The sequence below is a fragment of the Gossypium hirsutum genome, chromosome D12 (assembly GCF_007990345.1).
Source record: "Gossypium hirsutum isolate 1008001.06 chromosome D12, Gossypium_hirsutum_v2.1, whole genome shotgun sequence".
NCBI lineage: Eukaryota > Viridiplantae > Streptophyta > Magnoliopsida > Malvales > Malvaceae > Gossypium > Gossypium hirsutum.
In genome coordinates, this window is record NC_053448.1 from 55,605,831 (window position 1) to 55,610,238 (window position 4,408).

The 4,408-nt window shown below is 34.4% G+C and overlaps 1 long non-coding RNA gene across 4 annotated transcripts; it reads left to right on the forward strand.

Moving 5' to 3' along the window:
* Window positions 1-325: 325 nt before the first annotated feature.
* On the forward strand, window positions 326-4,204 carry LOC107955125 (uncharacterized). Of its 4 annotated transcripts, none has more exons than XR_005921889.1 (3): window positions 326-455; window positions 1,183-3,708; window positions 3,848-4,204. It is a non-coding gene; the product is annotated as an uncharacterized lncRNA (long non-coding RNA). The 4 variants fall into 4 exon arrangements; XR_005921887.1 differs by having other exon boundaries at window positions 1,183-3,681; XR_005921888.1 differs by having other exon boundaries at window positions 1,183-4,204.
* The last annotated feature ends 204 nt before the right edge of the window (window positions 4,205-4,408 follow it).

Genomic DNA, 4,408 nt, shown 5'->3' on the forward strand with positions numbered 1-4,408 from the left:
TTTTACACATTATTTTATACAAAAAAGAACACATTATATTTGCAAGATTTAATAATTAATTGTAAATTTATAACCAAATGAGCTGCAACCTAAAAGTCAAAGTATCTCAAATTCCAGGTGTCCTAAGATCTTCGTATAACAGTCGTGCCACGTCATTGGCGTTAATTGTCAACAGGTGATGGGAAAGGAATGATACTGGATACGCGGATATGCTCTCACTGCCTATTCAGAATATCTTTTTATTCTTCTTTGGATATGCGAATATGCTTTTGCTACTCCTAATTCGTACTTTCTATATATACTTAAACTTAGTAAGTGGATTCATGCAATTATTCTCCATATTTTCTTTCCAGAAATTACCCTTACCCCACGTTGAGCTCGGCGGTCCATTTTTTGGACACTCTGACCGAAATCATCTTGGATCCTCCATAATTAGCCTGAAAAAAAGTCGGTAGGTAAGATATGTTGGATTCTTTGGTGTAGATTTATAAAAGTTGCAAGCTTCTTTAAATGGTTAACTAATATGAAAAGGAAGGGTATATGGATGCGGTGGGTGTATCCTCAAGTCAGCCATTGTAATGCATTAAAACCAAATTTAATGTGTTATTTGCACGTTGAACGAAAATCATTTATCTATTCCAGCTATTTAAGTGAAATATTTTAGTCGAATAGAATATATTATTGTAAATTTATTCTATATGATATAAATTATAGAATATATGAAATTAGTGGAATAATTCCTAGCTCGGTTTGTAACGAAATTAGTTGTTGATGCAGGAGGATATAGATTCCAGAGTATTAAAGTATGTTTATCCTACTTTCTAATAATTAAGAGAATGATTATGAGTATTTTAAAACTTCTATCAATAAAATACTATATTTCATAATTAGAAAATAGATTGGATTAGATTATAAAAATGGGAGTCCAAATTCGATCCATAATTTAAATGCCTTTTTTTACAGTTTCCAACTCTAATAATTTTTATGAACTCTTTTACATATTGAACAAGATTTTAAATTTTTTTATATTCTTGAGGTTCATTTATCTCTCCCACCTCCAAAATTTGAATCTAAAAAAAATTTTAAATTTTAACAAATAATCCACCTTTAAACAAATTTATTATTGGACCGCATACTTTTTCTAAAACACAGGAAATTTCTTAATTTGCTTACGTTGGTTAGATGGTGACAAATTTTGGACTAAAGGACGACCCTTCCCCAACCTTTGCTCGTCAGTGAGACGCTATAACTTGGACGTGCGTGCTTTTTCCAGAACCCGGAAATTTTCGACTGCAGGACGTTTCTTCCCTATCCTTCGAATAAAACAAACATGCTTTCCAGCATCAGCGTACTGGCTGCTACTTGTAGTTCGTGTCATTGTGCATGATTTTGCGTAGCCAATCGTTCAACTTCTTCATACATGCAGCGTTATATATATTACAATATACCCTCAACGTATAACAATAAGCTCTTTACAACAGTATTTTATTATAATACTTATAGAATCAATTTTTATATTTTTTTAACTTTTTATAACAACTATAAAATATGTTTTTTAATTAAATTAATTTTCCATAATAGTTATTTTTTCTTCAAATTTTAATAAAATTAGTTTTTATTACTAAGTGAAATAAAATTAATAAATTTTAATTATTTTTTAACAAATATATTTAAATTTTACATAAAAAGTCAAGTAACCATACTTTATTAAATGAAATTACATTTATAAAGTTTATCAATGATATAATCTAAATCTCACTAACTAATATATAAATCTTAAATATTGTTATATATATATATAACAACTATCACTCTATAACACCCAAAATTTTAGTAAAAGACTGTTATAGAAAATGTTGATAGTATTAACTTTTTATATATGTGTAACAATATAAATGCTGACCCACGTTGACTTCTAATGACTAATCATATATCAATCAACATGATTAAAATTTAATTTGATTTTTAAAATTTTTATTTGAATTTATATGTACTTGGAAATTATATATTTTTTAATTGTCTAAAAAAATCTATAATTTTAATTTTTAATTAAAGTTACATATCAGGGAAAAAAAAAGATGTTAGACTTTACCATCCTATACTAGTTATTGATATGTCTGACGTAGAATGTAAGACTATTAGAATAATAGCTGATCTGGGGACTGGCTTCTATTATTATTCTGTTAAGTCTGTTGTTAGTTGATATTGGTTGCTGATAACTGTTAGTAGTTACTGTTAGTTGTTATTAGCAGTTATTGACTACATGCTTTTCTATATAAGCATGCACAGTCCCTACTCAAGAAGAGAGAACTTTGATGTATCTCTTTTGAAGTAATACAAGAATTATTCATGTTATCGTCTATTTGTCAAACTTAACATGGTATCAGATGTCCATTCTTTCCTGGGGTAATCGTTCACGACTTCTCCTTCCAGCCCGTCTGCTGTCCAATCAGTTGCGCCAGCAATGTCGTCCGCTCTACCAGATGAAGTTGTTGATAGTCAATTTTTCTCTACTAAGAAGACCAGTGTGCTTCTTAATGATAATAATTACCTGTTGTGGAGTTAGCAAGTTCTTCTAGCAATAAAAACATATAAGCTTCATAAATTCATTGACTCGCATTTTGTTCCTCCTTCTTGATTCCTTTTTGATGATGCTGGTGTCTCGCAAGAAAACCCCGAGTTTGCTCGCTTTGAATAGTAAGATAGTGCTCTTGCATCATGGTTACTGTCATCGGTGAGTCCTTTTGTTCTTCCTCATCTTATTGGTCTAGATACAAGTCTTCAAATTTGGAACGCACTTGTTAGTTTGTTTGGCAACAAAACTACTTCTCAGCTAATGTTTTATAGAAAGGCATTACATTCTTAGCATAAAGCTGATCTTTCCATGAAAGATTTTTTGATGAAAATCAAGGGCTACTGTGACAGCCTTGCTAGTTGTGGGGAGGTTATCAGTGAACGTGAACATGTTACAGCTATTCTTAATGGCTTATCGTCCGAGTATGAGTCGGTGCTTACAATCATTACTGCGAGTCCAGTACCTTACAGTGTACAGGGAGTTACTACTTACTTGATGCTGAAGCTCGTTAACAATTCACTGTGCTTGATGCTCCCAGTTCTACGAACATTGTCACCCACCAGCCTACTATTTTTGAAGGCAACAGTTCTTCTCCACCAACTTATCGACCCTCTTCAGGTGCTCGTGGTCGTAGGCGTGGTCGCTCTTCAGGCTCTCATTTTTAGTGTCAATTATGCGGGAAGGCTGGTCACCTTATTGATCGATGCTATTATTGATTTGATACCACATATAAGAGTATAGGCTATAGGTCTCCTCCTTCTCCTCAGGCTAATGTTTTCATGGTTGGCAATTACTTTTCTCTCAATCCCTGAATGTCATCTTCTCTGCCTAGATGCCTTCCTACTCACAACAGAATTGGTATGCTCCCCCAGCATATCCTCAGGTCTGGACTACTCCGTTTGCTGTTAATCCTCTGCAGCATGCCAATGCACCTGTCCTAGGACCACCACCATCTTATCCTCAGGCTATTATTGCTACACCTGAAACTGTGGGTGATAACTCGTGGTATCCTGATTCAGGCGCATCACACCACCTCACCAATTCTCCTACTTCACCGAGTGACAGTGCTCCATACAGTGGCTCATGTAAGGTGTATATGGGCAATGGTAATGCTCTCTCTATCAGGTCAACTGGTCAGTTTTCTCTTTTTACACGGTCACGACCTTTATTTATGAAGTCTTTACTGTTTGTACCTAGGATAACCAAAAACTTATTATGGTATCCAAGTTCACAAAGGATAACCAGGTAATGTTTGAGTTTTTTCCTACACAGTGTCGGGTTCGCGATCTACAAACCAATGAGGTTCTGCTCCGGGGTTCAGTGCGTGATGGGCTATACAAGCTTGACTTACCTGGCTCGTCCCAAACAACTATATCTCCTACTTCAGCTCAATGCTTGCTACTGCTAATCTTCTCCCTCTCAGTCTATGGCATTCTAAAATAGGACACCCTTGTACTGCTACACTTAAAAAGGCGTTACACCATTGTAATATTAACTTTGGTTTATTTGTAAATTCTCTTCATTGTGTTGCCTGTCATTTAGGCAAAGAATGCAACCTGTTATTTTCTAAGTCTGTATCTGCATATACTAAGCCATTGCAACTGGTAGTTGTAGATGTTTGGGGCCCTACACTGATTTTCTCTATCAATTTTCGTTACTATGTTGCTTTCACTAAGGCATGTACCAGATATACGTGGCTCTATTTTTTGAAAAAAAAGTCTGAAATGCTTCATATTTTTCAGTCTTTCATAAACAAGCAGAAAGGATCCTCGGTTACAGGCTGCTTGCTCTACAAACCGATAGGGGATGAAGAGTTCCAGGCGTTAATGTAAC